The sequence below is a fragment of the Vidua chalybeata genome, chromosome 12 (genome assembly GCF_026979565.1).
Source record: "Vidua chalybeata isolate OUT-0048 chromosome 12, bVidCha1 merged haplotype, whole genome shotgun sequence".
Lineage (NCBI taxonomy): Eukaryota > Metazoa > Chordata > Aves > Passeriformes > Viduidae > Vidua > Vidua chalybeata.
In genome coordinates, this window is record NC_071541.1 from 4,907,069 (window position 1) to 4,925,970 (window position 18,902).

Below are 18,902 nucleotides of genomic sequence, written 5' to 3' on the forward strand. Positions count from 1 at the left end.
GAAGAAGGGTTTTTAACCAGCTGTGTTTCACATCCACTGCAAGAGCATAAAGCACTACTCAAGCCACTGTGATGTCCTTGCTGAGGACAGCCTTGATGTACCTTGCTGAGATAGAATCAAATACGTGGTTGAGACCGACTCTCATAACTCAACCCCCTCCAGAACAATACACCCAAGACCAATCATCTGGAATAAGGGTTTCTTTGGGAAAAGAAATTCATGCCTCTTTCTGTTTGAGGCATGAAAACCTTCAGGTTTCTGCTACCAGCAATTGACTCTTGCTAAACCATGGAGCAAGAAGCACTCAATCCCCTGTCTCTGTCCTGGTGTGAGCATCACAGAGGTCAGGGCTGCTGAATGCTGTTGTGAAAGGCCAAGGAAAGGCCACCCATTGGTGACACTAACTTGTCTCAGGCAGAAAATAAAAATACATTATTTATAATTTCTACACATTATTAGCAGAAGCAGCACAAGGTGCAGTCACTGGCACTTTCCTGTATCCTAAGTGTTCATCAACCTTTCCTTGATGTTAGCAAGTCTATTAATAAAGTGTTGCAAGCAATCAGAACTGCTCCACCAGCCTGGGAGGGGGAGTGTTGGTGACACCGTGTTCCAGCTGAAAGTCATGTAAAATCCTCTATACCTTTTTCTGAAAGACACTGTCATCAGCAGCAAATGTAAATGTGCAATCACAGCACCTTGTAATTAATGGGAAGTCACAGGCCCCGTTAGCACTGCAGTTCCTCTTCCACTGCTGCTGAGTGAACAGGATTCTTGCCCAGCTTGGGCATCACCAGTAAAATTCAGCACATCCAAATGTAAGGAAAAAAGATGTGCTGGCCTTCCCAGGTCTGCTGTGTCCCCTTCCCAGGTTTGCTGTGTGGCTGAGCTGAAGCCACCGTGTCCCTCAGCTCCCTGGGTGATGGAGAGGGCTCTGCCCTGGACCTCAGCAGCAGGGTGATGCCTTTGCTGACTGCAGACACATCTGAAACCCCGCGTCAGCACTCTGGGGAGATGCTGTCTGAGCTCATTGCAGTGTTAATACTGGAAAGATCATGTAGGCCTCATTAAGAAATAGTTTTGTTCTTGAGTCTGTCTTATTTTTTTAAAGCACCCAGGAGAAATAGTTTTGTTCTTGAGTCTGTCTTATTTTTTTAAAGCACCCAGGAGACAACAGAACCACCACATTTCCTCTTACACTCAATTTTCTGGTCGGGGGCCTGAAGTACTTACTGCCAGATGTTGCCCTGTTCTCACACACTGCATGTGACACAGGCATCAATGCCAGCAGCTACGTTTGCCTGTGGTGTCAGTGCACACAGCAGCCAGGAGAACGTTCTGGGGCAGCTAACAGGGACATATGTGCAAGATCATATATTTTAGATACAGTGTTTTGGTCCTAAACATGCCTTGCCTAAACCACCAAACATCAAGCTGCCTCTGCTCAGCATCACACCACCCCCATGTTTATTCTTTGTCATCATTCTTGCCCATGCATCATGCTATTGGTGACACCTAGGTGTAATATTTTAAGTGGAAAATTAAATGTGGGAAAAACAAATATCTACTTCACTTATCCAAATTCTGGCCTGGATTTCTATGAGATTTTCTAGAAAATTGCATTATTATTGTGAATAGAGAAGTATGTTAATGCTGTGCCATTGCATATATTTACAGTCTCTCCTACTCTCAGCATGAAGAAATAATTCACCACAAGTAATGACATTCTGTTCCCATTCCAGCTTTGCCCACATCCTCAGATCTCCATGCAGCTGCAGCACAAGAGATCAGAAACCAGAGACATCCAGACCAGAGAGGGGGCAAGAGGAGTGCTTGCTGACAGGTCTGGGTGTGCACCTACAGCTTCCCATGCTCCTGACTTGTTTGGTTGTCCCTTCCTTTACTATGTCAATAAAACCAAGGAAAAACCCACCTGAAAAACACTTCAGCAGCATAACCACCTGCTGACAGGTTTTAGACCCATCAAAAGTTTGCAGGGAGCCTTCCAGTACCAAACCAGAACAGACCAGTTAACAAAATACGAGGAGTCTTCAAAGACTCTCATCTGGAAGACAAAAGGATCTCTTGGTGTGATGTCAATGGATTGAAGATGCTAAGCAAGGAGCTGGTCCTAGGACCTCACTGTGTTCCCTTGGTCAGAGAAAACCCTGTATCTCTTCTCTGCTAGAAAGAGGACATGAAAAATGAGAAGGAAGCAGAGGGGAATTCCAGAGAACTGAGTCGGGGAGCAGAAAAAAAAACTGTTGCATGTCTGGCATGCACCTGACATTTCACTCTTAAAAATGCTCCCAGTAGATAAATTCAGATAAAGGGGCAGAAGTCTTATGATTCAAACACGTGTTGAATAAGAAACCACATAAATGAAAATATCAAGGATTCAGTGACTGATGAAGCAATGGGCTCTATTCTGTAAACATATTTTCAAAGGAAAATCATGTGCCTTGTGAAAAATAAATTTACTTTCTTTTGGCAAAGCTCTATGAAAGTTCAGTGAGCCACATCCAGTTATTCTCAGTGGGATCTGAAGCTTGCTTTAGGCTGCTTTAATATCTTAAGGATCTATTTATTCCAGGAACATTCTGTCCATGGAGTGTCACCTTGTGACACAGCAGGACATCAGAGGCGAGGGGGCTCCCAGGCAGAATCCTGGGGTGGCTGGACCGTGTGCCACCAGGGAAGCTCTGAACCTGGGTCCTGCTCCTGCTGGCTCTGAGCTGCAGTCGGAAAGTCAGGCAGGAAAGTCCTTCCAAACGGTTGCTCATTCACCAAAATTAGGTCACTAAGGGGGAAGAAATGTCCCTGAAGACTGTAACAGTGAGAAACTTCCTACGTGAATTACGTGGGACTGGCAGCCTCTACGAATGCCACTCAAAGCACCCTCCCACCTCCAGGAGTCTATGGAGAGGGCATAGGCAATGGGATTTTTCCATTCTCTTAACAAAGTTTTTCCTTTCACCCATTCCCTGCTCCTCTGAAACGCTTCAGAGTGGGATTTATTGAAATACCTGTGGACTGAGTGCCAGAGGAGCCCAAAATCGGTGGTGTTGGGGTGTGCCTGCGGGTGAGAGTTGCCATACTTGGCAGCCCAACATCTCTGCCCTGGAGGCCATACAGGTGCAAGGACCAATCTGCACAATGGGTCCAAGATGTCAAGCAGCTCTTTTGTGATGGCTTTTCTACACAGTCAACACAGGAAGTTACAAGTACACTCCTTAGAACCACCCATAAAGTGGCAAAACTCAGCAAGGCAATCTGCTTGACAACTCTAGCAGTCCTCAAGCTGGTTGCCATGCTCTGAGCTGCCAGTATGGGCACTTCCAAGCAGGAATTCAGATTCCATGAGGTCTATTTTTGACACACGTTGCTTCTCCTAGCTTCTAAGCTCAGTCAACAGAACCCAGAAAACAACAGAAAGAAAACTGGTTCAGAATAGAGGAGTAGAAACCTTCCCAACTAAAATCACTGAAACGCCCTTGTTTTTTTGCTCTGCAGAAATGCCAACACAACCTTGAGGGCATTTATCTGGAATTTGGCATTAGTGTGCATGCATTCCTGGACTTGCAAACCAGAGGCCTCTGAAGAGCCGTGTACACCCCATCACACACGTACAGCTGTTTACTCATGTTGAGTATTGGTGCCTGCCATGAGTAGTCCTGTTGTAACCAGTGACTGCTTCCTCAGAGAGGTACTGCTCAGCATGAATAAGAACATCATGGCTTGAGAGAGGGTGAAGGTGTGCAATGAAAACTGGTTGACATCACTGGCAACCAACTTGCTCTCAGTGTGGGGCTAATTAGGATGTCCCAGTCACTCTCAGGACATCATTTTATTCCTTTTCTCCTTGAAGGGTCTTAAAACCCATGGAAGGCTTCCTGCAGCAAGGACCATCACTCCAAAATCTGCATCCACAGACATTTTAAGCCTCTGTTCCCTACAGGTGTAATCCCAAGCAGTCTAAAACACAGAGGCACTGGAGCACATCAGCTGACTAAAATCAAAAGCGCTGTATCTCAACCATCTGTTAAAAAATGTGGGACCATTGACTCATTAGTTTCATCTAACTCTACCAGCACAATAAAAACCACACGCCTTCTGGAGAACAATATCAACATGTGTGGGAGGATATCATCTCTGCAACACAGGGTGGGATGGTGTAGTTAAGAACAACTCTCTGAACTCTGTCAGGTCAGAGCTGCAGTAGATTGGCAGCATTGCCATGGTTTTATTGGGGTCTGGATCGGTCTCTTCCCTGGAAATGGGATTTGGGTCCTCTCTTTGACTGGGGATCTGGTGTTACAAAGTTGGGTGGGAGTTTGTCTGCTTTTACCACTCTGTTTTAAAGCAGCTTTTAAGCAATTCATTTTTGAGCTGAAATTACTCAAAACTAGCAAGAAGAAGATGTAAGCAGCAACCTCTCCCACCCCCCCGTCTCATCTGGCAAGTCCTGATTATCTGGGATTGCAGTAATTCTGGAAGATTACTCACAGGCCGACCACAGCCACTTGCAACAACTTTTCCAGACAAGGAGGAGTGAAAGCTGGTGGATATGAGTTTAGCAGAGTGTGCCTCAGTTCAGGAGAGCAGCTGAAGAAAACATAAATAATGAGGGAAATCAGCCCTTGGCCGAGTTCAACCTTTGAAAGTTGAAGTCTCCTGCTCATGAGCTCACCATGCTCTGTTGAGCAAGTGGAAGGGAAATATTTTCTCTCTCCAGCGTGACTTGAAGAAAGGAAGTTGTGTGGGCAGAAGCACCGAGGTGACTCTAAATACAGTGATGTCTCCTTCCCAGGCACTCAGGCCCAAGCCTGAGCACTTGCTTTCTTCCAGTTGGGGAAATCTCGGTGGCAAGATGTATGGAGGGAAATATTCAATACCTCCTGCTCTGGAGACATTTATTTCTACAGCCAGTTATGACTCCAGAAATGAAGTTTTTATTGCTACCTCTCATGCAGATTATTTATTGTAACTTCCTTTTTTGAGTAGGCTGTTTATTTTTAAGCAAGTGCTGTTACATTTTTCACTAGATTACTAATAGCCACGTGCTCTGGCTGCTGAAGCTGAATAAGCTGATGTAACTGTAGGTCAGGATCTTAGATCCTTCCTTAGCCTGTCCCCAAAATAAATATAGAGGATGAACTTGGGGCTTTCTCTAAGAGGCCTGTGTACCTTCCACTTGGAGGATAAGGTAGAGCCCTGCTTCCAGCACAGCCATCAGGGGTGGGATGTGATGGGTGGGACTGAGATTGAAGTAAAACTACCTACAATCAACTTTGCAAAGGGCTTTGCAAAGTACAGGGTTAAGGCAGAATTTTGCATTTAAAATTACTTTTGCAATAGCCCCTTATTTATGATGCAGCTCTTTAACAGTAATTTAGGAAATTCTCATCCCAGCTTTGGACACTGTTTTCCAAAGCCCCAGCAGAAGGCTGACTGCACGCTCTGGCTCAGGTAGTGGCAGGATATTGTAGTGGGCATCCAAGCATTCTCCTGGTATTGGGGTGCTTTGGGGGTTCCTTGGCCCATGTCACACAAGGACCATCTCAAACCCCCTCCACACCAGTGTCCTCCACCCACCAGATTTTTTTATCCTACTGGGAGTTTCTGACAGCATTTTTGGGTTTTGCTGGGGTTTTTTTGTTTGTGTGTCTAGAAATGAGGAAATAAAATTGCTCTGGGTTTCCTGAACATGCCTTCCTCTCATGAGAGGAGCTTACTGGAAACACACATTCTTGGATAGGCCAAACAGCCCTGGGCTGCCCTTGCTGGGTGCAGAACAAGCCTTGTTGGAAAACAGATGCAACAGCCAGGCTGTTTGGGGTGTCTCCTTACACTCCTCTGTGCTTTGGGCATTGAGCAAGATGGAGCAGGGCCAAGGGCCCCAGAGCATCTCCAGCTTCAGAGTCTGACCATCCTGCCATGCCCAGGGGAGCGCCCTCAAAATGCTTAATCTGCTCATCAGTCTGACAAGGAGCTGGCATTGGGCACCTCCACTCCTCCCAGAGAAAAGATTTCAAGGACACAATATAGACCTACAAGCAATTTTTAGGTTATTCATGCTTACAGGTCCCTGAGGTAAAATGCCCCTGTTCAACACCATTTCCACAGTATTTCCAGTTGCTGAGATCAGTTCAAGATGTGGTACCCGCATTTTCAGGTGATCAGTGCATCTGTCTGGCACCTCCTATATGTTTGTTGAAAAATAAACTTGTTCTCTATTGTTCCAAGTGAAGATTTACTGGGATGAGCACACTCTGAATTCCCCTGAAGCTGAAGTTTTGGGATGGGCTTTGAAACCAATATGCTTTGGATCAAACCTTCAGCACATTGCTCAATTTTCCATTCTTTGCAGGAAAACAGTCTACCAATTACAGGGTGGAAAAGGGCAGCAGAGATATTTCCAAACAGCTCTCACAGCAGGGTCAGTCCTCTCATTTAATGACCTCACCAAGTGCCACTACTGTCCCAAAACTGCTGTGTCCAATAGCTCTCAGATACAGAGGTCACTGCTGAACTTCCTCCTTTTCTGGGATTAAATCAGAGGTTTTGACCAACTTCTATAATTAGGGAAGACTCACTTCCCCTGACTCCTTTCCATCTGAAATGCCTCAAAGGCTCTGTGGAAACTTGACATTTCTTATTTCAGCAAGGCAGATTTACATTGGAGCTTGTGTTTCTCCTGGAGCAGCAGCTGAGCCCATTGCTGTTCACTGAGGAGCACGGGAGCTGCTGCACGGAGCAACTTTAGCCTAATGTTTGTGTGATTTACAGCGCGGTCTGCAGTCAGCATCTAAGCCCTGAAATCCACATTTAATTCCCAGTCCTGCCGTTCTGGGCCGTCTGCAGCAGATGGTGCTGCTGACTCGCCGGGAGCCAGCATCGCTTCCACCCTGCCCGGAGAGCCAGTCATGCTGGGGAAAGGGCCCAGAGCACCCCACCTCCCACCCTTCTCTGTGCTTGTCACCCTCCCAAGGGCTGCCCAGCACTTGCAAGTCTCCAACCAGAAAGCAGGCTGGGCCCAGGCAGGTTTTAGGATAAGTCAATGAAAATATGCGCGACCTTTTATTTGCTAATGTGCACGATCCATTTTGGGAGTGAAAAAAAAAATTCTTACATGGATATAAGTACACCTAGGATCTCCCCCTAAATAAAAGAATTATTTTTGTCCTAACTCCAATTCCCAGACAGAGATTTTGCTCAAAATTCATTAGGGCAGCCCCTTTCTTCCCAGTGAAAGCAGGGATTGAGGTCTTTCAGAAATGCTACAAGAGAAGCTCATTTTCTGTCTGACACTACCTGAGCTGAATCCCTGCCCCTTGGGAGGGGATGGACTGGGTATCCATAATGTCCTGGTTTTGGCTGGGATAGAGTTAATGCTCTTCCAAGTAGTTGGTACAGTGATGTGTTTTGGATTTAGGGTGAGAACAACATTGGGAACACGCTGGTGGTTTAGTTATTGCTGAGCAGGGATGACACAGAGTCAGGAACTTTTCAGCTTCCCATGCTTTGCCAGTGAGCAGGAACACAAAGAGCAGGGACAGCTCACCCAAAGAGGCCAAAGGGATGTTCCAAACCAGAGAATGTCACACTCAGTACAAACTGGGAGCCACTGATCACTGCTCAGCAATGGGCTGGTTATTGGCCAGTGGGTGGTGAGCAATTGTAATTTGAGTGATTGAGTTTTATTCCTCTCTCCTTTTCATTGCTATTATTATTAGAAATACTATTAATATTATTGGCCTGCTCCATCACCCCGAGATCAGACCATGTCCTGGGGCAGCTGCAGCCTCCACACAGTTGACAACAGCTTCTTTTTCCAAGCTCAAATAGAAATACCCAAAGTAGCTCTATGATTTTTCACCAAATCAATATCTGAGAGCATAAATTCCTCACCACATAAAGCAACATATCAGCTCTAAATAATAAATGAGGTAGAAGTGTACAGCTGGTTTAGAAAGACCAAAGAGACCAAGCATTACATCATTTACTATCTGTTGCTAAATTCATAAAAAGCCTTACCTTACAACCAATCAGCAAATCCCACTTTTCTGTGCTGTAACTCCAAACTCAGGATGGCTGTCTCATGTCCTCAGCGAGCTGCAGCAAATATGTGAAATATGTTCTTTTAAATTAGCCAGCTTCAGTACTCCAGCAACCAAGTCTCACCCGAGGCTGGTCCCCTCCACCAAACTGTCTGGGGCAGGGTTAATTTGGGCAATGTAATTACATGTGTATATATATGCATATTCACCATCACACATGGCACCATCTGGTGACATAACACAGTTTAGTTGAGGTATCTCTGCCACCCCACTGAATCTTCCAGTTCTAGGAGGAAAGGATGGCTGAAGGGTGGCTTTGGGGAATATTTCCCTCCCCCCAAGCTGCCAGGACAGCAGCTTGGGGCCACTGAATTATTTCACCCTCAAGTTTTCCCAGCAGTCTGATAGGAAGCCCTACAGATCTGGCCAAGGTTCGATCAGCTGGACCAGGCACAGCATTCCTCCAGCCACTGCCCATCCCCTGCTCTTTGGGGGCAGCACATCCTGGGCAGAGGCAGGAGCTCAGAAATAAGGTTCCTAAGTTACCTAGATTTCCAGGGAGCAGATAAAGCCTGTAACATTCTGTTTGAAGCCCCCAGAGAATGAATGCACACTGTGGAGCAGTGATTGAATATGCCTCCTGCAGCTTTCCAAGCAGATGATTTCTGCATCACTTTCTGGATGGCTTTAAAGCTGTCAGGTGCAGTGTCAATGGTGTTCAGTCTCAGAAGCCCCCTTCCCCACCACGGACTCCAAAACCAACCAGTCTACATTTCCAGAACAATGACAGAATACACAGAGCATGAAAATTCTCATTTGAGATGAAGATTTGCTGGATTTCTTTCCAGCTGAGCAGATCCATCTGTGTTCTGATCTGTGTTCTGAATAAGGGTCTCATTGAAGTGCAGTGAGGATTTTGCCTGTGCAAAGCACCTTCAGCATAGCAGATTCAGTCAGCACTGACTGATGAACAGGTAGTTGCTCTGACATAGCAGGATTTAGGAAGAATATTTTCCATGCCTGGTATTATTTTGATCTATGTTGCTAAAATCACATTCCCCTCTCACCCTCACTGATCAGATGGCAAACCCCATCAAGATAGCAAGGGGCACAAAAGTAGAAGATTTGGTACTGCTGCTCATGCTTGTAACATTCCTTTTGCAGATAAGATTCTGGATTTACAGCAAAAAGGATTTGCTACTTTTGCACCCACAGAATGGGTTTGGGTTTGAAAGAACCTTGAAGGTCATCTTGTTCTACTCCTCTTGCCATGGGCAGGGGCATTTTCCACTATCCCAGATTGCTCCAAGCCCCATCCAGCCTGGCCTTGGATACTTACAGGGATCATGGGGCAGCCACAGCTTCTCTGGGCAACCTGTGCCAGGGCCTCAGCACCCTCACAGCAAATAATTTCTTCTCAATATCCCATCTAACCCTTCCTTCTGCCAGTTTGAAGCATTCCCCCTTGCCCTATCACTCCCCTCTACAGCTCTCTTGGTGGCCTGTGTTCTCCTGCAGGACTCCTCATGGCTTAGCAGGTTAGGGATGAGTGATCCCCATCTTCCACTGCTCTGTCATTGATCATCCCATATTAGCACAGTCCTTATCTGGAAGTAGGCAGGTCTGAGCTCCCATCTTTAACCAGGTTGTAGGATTTGGGGTCTGGGGTGACAAAAGCAGCACCGTGTCCCTCAGCTGTGCCAGCCTGGCAGGGACAGTCAAGCATGGCAGGACAGCCTTTGGCTCCCCAGCACAGGTGTTGTTTTCACATAGCCACTCTGAAATACGGAGGAGCCACATGCAGGAAATGTAAATGTGAGCCCTCTGTGAGTGTTATTTGAGAGCAGTGACTTCAATATTTAAAGCATCCCTGGCTGCAGGTGCAGCACACTGGAGTTATCAACATTTCCCATGTTAGACAGCGAGCTGGTGCTGACCCCAAGGCTTAAATTAGTAACAAGATTACTCAGAGAAAAGTAATGTTCTGAAAACCTTTATGGGACAAGGAAATATGCCAAAAGTAAGCTTGGCCAGTGTACTTAATAGATAGAAACCCATTTGTTTCTTTTTGAGAACTTAATTAAATTTCCCATGAATTCATTTGTAATAACAGTAATAAGCACCATATATGGAAATCTTCAATGAGCCCTTAGCAAGGTAATTTCCTGAATTTAGCTTATATCTTTGTAATGTTCAAAGCCAGCTAGGCTCTAAAGTACAGCTGGTGTGCATTATTCCATCCTGAGTAGGAGGGCGTGGATGGACTGGGTAAAATAAATTACTTTGGTGCTTTGACACCGAGTTTTATTGCCTGTGGAATGATGCTTGATCATATTCAGAGAAGCATCGAGTAGAGAGTTAAGATGATTTCTTCTGCTTAACAAAGAAGCTTTGGGGAGGGCAGTGCACATGCCTTACACACACCAACACTCTCCTTCAGTGCTCCTTGGCCCTCAGTCAGTAACCAGGAGGGCTCAGGAGCCACCTGAAATCAAACAGGACAAGCTGGAAGCTCTCCTGTGCTCTACAGCCTTCCTGGTAAGTCACAAGAGAAGGAAATCAGAGGGGGAAGAGCCTTCTTCTCATCAAGGGATTCCCACACCCAGTTTACAACCCTACCTGCTTCTCAGACCTTTTGCTGTGCTTCACATGTACAAACACGGTAAAAAATCATAAGCTAAGTGTCAAAGGAGAAGAGGTCATTGCTGACTAAGGCTGATGGCTGAGAGCAAGTCTCCTTCCTTTGTACTGATGATAGAAGGAGCTTCCACCAGCTCCATGTGGGTGCACTCAGAGCCCAAGTGCTAATTACAGCAGCTGTAATTAAAACTTGGCCAAGATTTCTAAAACCTTAACCTCCCTACCATTGATTTTGGATGGCATTTGGTAAATATTCCAGTCCTAAAAGAGGGAGGGTAAGTCACAGTACAGAGAGACACCAGGGGGTATCTTGGGACACGAAGCTGAGATCAAGTGGGTGACAAGAGCCATGGTACACCAGGTATGCAGTTGCTCTTTGGAAGGACCACAGGAATGCTGGGGAGGAGCAAGAGGAGAGCCCAGAGAAGAAAATCCCACAATGGACATAAGCTGGGGAAGGTGCTGGTGTTCCCCCTCACAGCCCAGACAGAGCAGGGCACTGTAGCTAACGCAGATACAAGAGCTCCTTCTCAGAGCCTGCAACAGCCCAGGGATAAATTAAAACACATTTAACTCATTGGACTCATGCTCGTAGATTTCAGTGAGCTCCGAGTGGAAAGGGTGTCAAGAAATCCTCCCAGGAACTAATCCTGTGCTCAACAATGCCAGCTGCCAGAGCTCCCACACCTCAGAAGAAAGTGATGTTATATTTTCCATCATTAATATATAATAACAAACCCTCTGCTCACTGGGAAGCTTCCTAAGCTCCCACAGTGACTCGGCTCAAAAGCTAAAGGCCTGGCAGCACAGCCACTTCATCCATAATCTCCTTCTCACAGTTAAGCCAACACTCCTCATGTGGTTACACAGCTGCCTCAGGGGCTGGCTTACAGGTCAATTCCTCCTTAGAAGGGGGATCCCAGCTGGAGCTTCTCTCTTCTTCCTGACTCATCTGCTCCTCCTGAGGAGCAATGCAGGATGCTGAGACTTCCAGGGGTGTATTACAGGGAACTGCAGCTCTGCAGTGAACCCCTTCCAAGCACCGTCAGACAGCCTGGAGAGAGCTCTGTCCCCCTCCTGCCTAAATACCCTGCCCTCAGCACCAGCCAGGGAGAACACACAGCTTCTTCTCATTAACTCTATGATTATCTTCTATATTAACTCTATAATCATTCCAGTAGATTTGATATGTCCCAGCTTTCCAGAGGTATCATGGCCTTGATTATCCCACCTGCTCCAGCAGTATTATTCTGCTCTGAGAAGCCCAGGGAGAGCCCTGTGATGATGGGTGTGGAACTGCTACACCCCAACACCCTCCTCACTTCACTGGCAGTTTTGCTCTTAGTGTGAGTTTTGTTATAGTTTTACAAGTTTTATTGCTGCCCTACTCTTTCATGGACATTTACTCAAGAGTCTGTAAAGTTTCCTTTACCTACAGGCAACGTGCCCACAGTGATCACCCCTGGTTTTACTGTGACATCTGTACTGAGGTCAGAGCAACCAAGAGCCTCACCAGTGACAAGTTCAAAGCAGAGTGGGACCCCTGGGATTCACTGAGGTTCATTAGCAAATGTAAATGACTGGCAAACTTGATATAAAGAATTCCCTGATGGAACAAGAGCCTCGAGTCCTGTCCTTGTCAGGGAAAAGCCCCATCGGTCCTTGCTCCATCCTCCTCATCCTCCTCAGCTCCCTGCCCGTCTCTGTCCTGCTGGGAGTGTGCACAGCTTGGATGTCCTGTGTCTCCTCTGGGTGATCTCCTGACTTTCAGTGGTCAGGGGGAGCTGAGCCGGTGCAGGGCCACTGCCAGTCTCGAATTCCTCTCATTCATCCAAGCCCCACCTCCATCAGACCCCCAGACACCTTTGGCAAGCCCTTCTCAAACACAAACCTCACCTCAAGGCCACCTTGCTGAAGCATTGCCATGTATTTCTTGTTTCCTAGATCATCTAGGTGAAACTGGGGGAGATCTTCCACACTGGGAAGCTCTGCTCTGGACTTGTTTCTTTCATCCATCCCTCCAGGTTGCCCTCCCTGCACATTCCCAAGGAGTGGCAGCTGAAAAGAGCTGGCCTTGAGAGAGCTGCCCTTGCTCCAGGGACAATATTATGTTACACTGAGCACATCCAGGCTCTGAAGAGAAATAATTCATGGATTACTGCTTTGCTTTTATAAGCAAGAAAGAACCAATAAATGCATGACATTTAATGGTCAAGAAAATGACCTAAACAAAATTGCTGTAGGATATTGTGGAAGCCCAACCTCCTCCTGTCCGTTTGTTCTTAGAAAGCAGCACACGGAACTGAGCAACCACAAAATGAGCAGGAGCTTAGCAAAGACTCTGTGCAAAAGGGACCCTTTGCATTTGACATGCTCTGTCAGATTGAATTTTAATTACAGCTCCCCTCTGGAGCTGGCACGGGAGGGGAATGCTAATGATGGGGGGAGAGGGAAGGGAGCAGCGACAGCAATGGCCAGCCCTGCACTTCATAAAGTACCTGATGGCAAGGAGAGGTAACCTGGATGTAGACAAGTATAAATCTTGATGGTTTGGTTTCCCATTTAGATCCTACTATTTTGGCCCAAGTGTGGGCTACGGGTTGGAGTAAAACACATTTAAGTGGATTTAATGTATTAAACCATTGCAAGGTGCAGCCCGTTTGTGACAAGATTGAAGGAAATCAGGTTTGGCTGAACAAATATGACCTCAAATCACTCTCCCAATGATCAGGAAGCCATCACTTATGAATTATTATAATCTAGTGACACTACTTGCTGAGTGCTATGTCTCTCAGGATCCTGGTTTTTTGAGTTTTATAAAAACACCTTTGGCAAATATCACTTGAAAAATGTGTCACCATGGTGGGTCTGTAGCTCCAGTAATTCTAGCCATGGTCATGTGCAGGCTCCTTGCATGGAATAAACATTATACACACACTCAATGCTCTAAAACGATCACATCAGCAATATCCCTCCTGTTCTCTGCCTGGAGAGAGAAAACATCTCAATCAGATGCTGATCACTGAATGTGTGACAAGTACTAGTGCAAGAGTATTTGGGATGCTGATACATACCTCAGCAAAACCTAATCAGGACATGGGGTCCATGTAAATATTCAGCTAAGGACAGGGTGGATTTGGAGCATGAAACCCACTGCCAAAAGCTGTATATAGATATTTAGAGGCTACTCAGGATATTACACCTCCTTGAGGTCTAGTTGCAGTCAGTCAGGGACACACTATCCAGCTGGGCATTTCAGATCTCTTCTTGCTTCTTCCTTCAAAAAAAAAAAAAAAATTTATGTTTCTCAAAATGGTCAAAGCACCTCTTTTTTATTATTTTATTTTATTTTATTTTATTTTATTTTATTTTATTTTATTTTATTTTATTTTTTTCTGCTACTCAAACAGCAGCCAGCTATCACAGAAATGCAAAGTCTGCTTCTCAGAGTGAATGGCTGATCTACATAGATTGTGTGACAATCATAAAATCCTTAGGGATCAGAACAAAGGCTTTCACAAGCTTTTGTTGTAAGAGCTCGATCTATTCCTGCGGGGAAATTCTGTGTTCTGTTGCTGTCTGCTTGCACAATAGAAAGATGTTTTCCCTGCATTATTGGGGTTAGTAATGTAATGTTTGCTATTTCATCGCTGGATGCTCCTGCCAAAAGAATTTGTATTACCTCTCATGCTGTTGATAACATGGAGTTGCTTGGGAAAAACTGTTTCACTCAGAGCAATAAATCAGGCAGGAATTTCCTAAAATTAAAATACCATTTAAAGCTGTAAATTACATGTGACCTTCAACATGTGTTGCTGTGCTCCATTCTTGGTTTCTATAGTTTCTATAGTTTATTTTCTATAATTTTTATAATTTGTTCTCACCTTATTTTTCTGTCCTTCCATTATCCTGTTCTGCAAGTGATAATTAATTCCTTTAAAATTTCCCAGTAGATAAAACTGGCTATCTAGCAGTGATACAAGATAAGGTAGGATCTGGACCTTCTACATTGCAGCAACACTTTTAACCACAGCCAGAGCTGCCTTCACTTTGGCATCAAAGGTACAAAATCAATTTCTTCAGTAACGTTTCTTTCTGCCTTTTGCCAGAACAGAATGATCTCAACAAAGCAGCAACAGAAGAATGAGCAGCCTTATTCCTGAAGCGTCTAGGAATCCAGGGTGGACAATTAAATTACTTATTCACCCTAAAATGTTATAATTTCTACATTTCTTTAATAAAAAAATGCTCAGTCATAATGTATTGCAAGATTAGGGGGTAATGGTTTGCGTGAGAAAATCTAACACAATCTGAGGGGTTGATACAGCCCTTAAATACATTAGCAGACAGGTTTCACAGAGCAAGAAGAAGATAAATTTTTTAAAGAGTAATAAATCATGTATTTCTCCTTCACTTACAGTTTTGAGGATGGTTTTCAATACTCTGACACGAAAGTAGAAGCGTTCCTGGTGTAGTTCAAAGTGTGGCTGCATTGATGTAAAGGCCTTTAGGCCAGCTGGGAATGTCTCTGCAGTACAGAAGTAATTTTCAAAGAGATTTTAAACAATGAATACACATCCTTCTAGATATTTTTATATATATATATATATGCCATATTAATGTCTACTTACTTTCCCCAGGCTGCACATTCAGCAGTGTGGCCCCAGGCCAGCCCGTGGCTCCAGGCAGGCTGAGACACTCTGGCTCACTCCAGGGTTTCACTGGACTCTGCTGCTCCCAGGAGACCCAGGGAGGGAGGAAGCCCCAGAGGATGGAGCCACTTCCCCTCAAAATGGCAAAGTCACAAAAGTGGAATTCTCCAGCTGGGTTTGATGCTATTTTCCCCTCCAGTATTTCAAGTACATCTGAGCAGGATGGGGGCTGAGCATCCACCAGGCATCAGTGGAAGAGGGAAAATCAGCCTTTAAGTCAGCACAATTCCCATCAGGCAAACTCCTAATTCTCCCCTAATTGAGCCTGGCAGCTGGAGCTGGATGAAAACCATGTTGTGTTCCATCCAGCCTTTCAAGGGGTCTCTGCTAAATCAGAAAGAAGTACTTTAATCTGTGCTAGGAGAGATTTTAAGCACAAAACTGTGTCTGGAAAGTCAAATCTTTTATGCATCCCTCGGGCACATGAAAAGAGCAGGGGAGAGCTGAAATCTCCTATAGCAACTGGCCACTAGCAACAGGAACAGTCTCTTGTCCCATTATTTCAACTTTCTGCATTATTCTGTGAGAGGCAGAGATGGTGGGAGGCTGATGGTGCACAAGGTTCAGACTCTGCACCCTGAAGGATTCAAGTCAGAGGCAGAGATCATGGATTTGGTACCTTGGTGCCTCAGTTTCCCTTCCCCCAAAGAGGAATATTTCGTTTCCTTTCTCACTCCCACACGGGATGCTAAAGTCCAGGGAAGTGGATAAGCCAGAGGCCCCACATGAGTCAAAATTATTGCTTGTACATATTTGTGCTGCATTTGCAAGAAATCCTCTTGGCTTAAGTAAGAATAAAAAGTTGGACGGATATTTCCTGGCATCTTGAGCAAATGGACTTAATATTCCAGTTGTTTTTTTATGTTCTGAAATGAAACAAAAAAAAAAAAAAAAAAAGAGAGAGAGAGAGGTTGTTTCCACTAAAAGGGGCTGACAAAGGCAGGCAGCTTCCCAAGACGAGGATTTTTTGATCATTATGTTAGAGATAACAGAGATCCTGCTATGCTGGAGCACCCACTGGTGCTGGAGACCTGTGTGAACACAAAGCAGATGAGCATTTCTGCAGCCAGGAATGGCCAATTCCTCTCAGTCCACACCTTTCTGAGGATTTCCAGTGAGGGGAATTATCATTTAAAGTTCACATATTAAAGCAAAAACCTCCTGCTACCCTCAAACCCTTCCCCATTTACTACATTTCCCTTCCTATTTGGATTCTCTGCTTGTTTTTTCCCCCCTGGTGGTGCTTAGAGCAGAGAGGATCCATGTCCCACCCTCTCATCCTCCCTCTGGCCAAGGAGGAGGCTTAAAAATCCTCACAAAGTGCTCAAAATTTTTTATTGCTTTTGTACAAGAAAAAGATTACAGTAGGAGCAGATAACCTTCTTCCTTGGTGCACATCATATACCACCTCTGGCAACATCATGACCTGCTGCTTGCAGTGGTTTCCTCTACAAAAAATAATGGAATTCTGCCACTCAGATGCCTGGAGGGGAATGGACTGTCCTTCTTAATAGAAATTAGATCTGTGCAGCCCTTGAAACACCTGGCTTGGTTTGCACTCAAATGCCACCAAAATATTCACATTTAATTGGGTAACTGTCAACACAACTGTCAAAATGGCTTACTATGAGAAACAAGGGCAATTTACTTAAAAATTAACTACTCAATTGGTTTCCATTTAAAAAGCAATGCTCTGACTCCAGTGACAAGCTTGCTCATTTTTCATCAGTGTTTTATGCAGGATCCCACCACATGTTACCATTTTCTCTCCCCACAGCAAAGCCCAGGGAACAAAAAAAAAAAAGCTCTTCTATGCCAGCCTTGTATAAGTCAGACTTGTGCAAAACACAGAAAGCCAGAATAATGCAGATATGATAAATAATGCATGGCCAAAGTGGTCATACATAATCTGAGGGGCTGGAAGCCGTGCAGCTCTTCGTTGTGCTCCTTTCAGTTTTGTTGGTTTCCTTTGACAAGGTTAAAAATAATCTTGTAGTCCCAAAATACACATTTTCTTCCCATCAATTCCTCCTCCTGTGCTCTCAGTTGGGTGGTTTACTGTGAGTGTGGATCCATCTACTCTGCTCTCAGGAGAAAAGCAGGATGCTGACAACCCCAGCCCTGCTGAAAGCCATGGGATGCACAGCCAGCCCATTGGCACTTGCTGCTCCCTCAAGGCCATGTGATGGCTTTGACCTTGCACCCACCACCCTCAGCCACCTTCATGCAGCTCGTGATCTGACCCCAGGATGGGCCTTGCACACCAGAGAATAAAATATCCTACTAAAACCATCCTTTTGGGGCTGAAGAGTGAGGGATGCAATGTTTGGGTATCTGGAAAATGGTATCCTACTGTCAAGAAAGAGCAAGCATGGGGAAGGTGCCCACAGGCTTTCCTTGGAGGAAGCAGAGAGAGTTGGAAATAGTGTCTTGAAATGAAAAGTGGAAATGGTTTCAACTAAAACAATTCAATCTGAAAATCCAGCTGCAGGAAGCCTAATGAAAAATCCCAGATCACAGGAGAGTGAAGCCAGGTGGTGTTCAGGCTACATCAGGTTTATCACAGTGTTTTAGAATTAAATACTTTGATTTTCTTTTTTTTTTTTTTTTTGCATATATATTGTGGAGAAATGTCTGTGGGGTTTTTTTTCTGTACCATCTGGTGCAGCCCAATAAGATTGTTTGTGGTGAAGGAGCTGAAGACAACAGGCTAACACATACCTTTTTTCTCCAGTGCTGTCAAAAGCAGAGCCCAAATACACCAACCCCCTTGCCCTAGCAGCCTTGTTCTCAAAAAAGAGTTTAAGCACATTATAGCCACATCAGTGCCTTCTGAGATAGGCCCCATCTTTCTCCATGTAATATATCAGAGCAGAAAACAATTACAATATATAATCTAACACATGCTGCCACAGCTGGAGGCCAACCTGTGCCTCACACTCGAGGTCTATTGCTAAGCTTTCTTAGGCATAACTTGGTATGTAAAAACAAGAACAGGTAACATATTGGGGGAAAAGAAAAAGTCAGTGCTCTTCCTCGAGGATGAAAAGAAAAAATGCACAGAGTGCAGAAAAAAATTACTTCAAGCAAGTGACCTGATCTCAGAAGAATTCAGGTATTTGTGTTCTGCATCACCTTTGAAAACAGAGGAGGAAATCTGATCAAAAGGAGAATGGGATTATTGTAATTAGATGGTAACTTAAGGCTGGCCCCAGCCCATCTCTCTTTGAAGTCAGTGCAGAGATGGCAGTTTCATTAGGTCAGTGACAGTTCCATGAAGTTCCAGTGAAAGGCTGACACCCACGGCTGGCTCGCCCCGGGTTTGAGCAGAGGAGCAATCACAGGTCTGGGCGAGGAAGCTGCTCCTGGGACAGGCACAGAGGCACCACAGCGCTGCCTGCACCAGCTGCTGCTTCTGTTTATCACCACTCGATCCCTTGATCAGAACAGGCTCTGACCCCCAGGCATGTGTGATCCGAACCAGCCATGC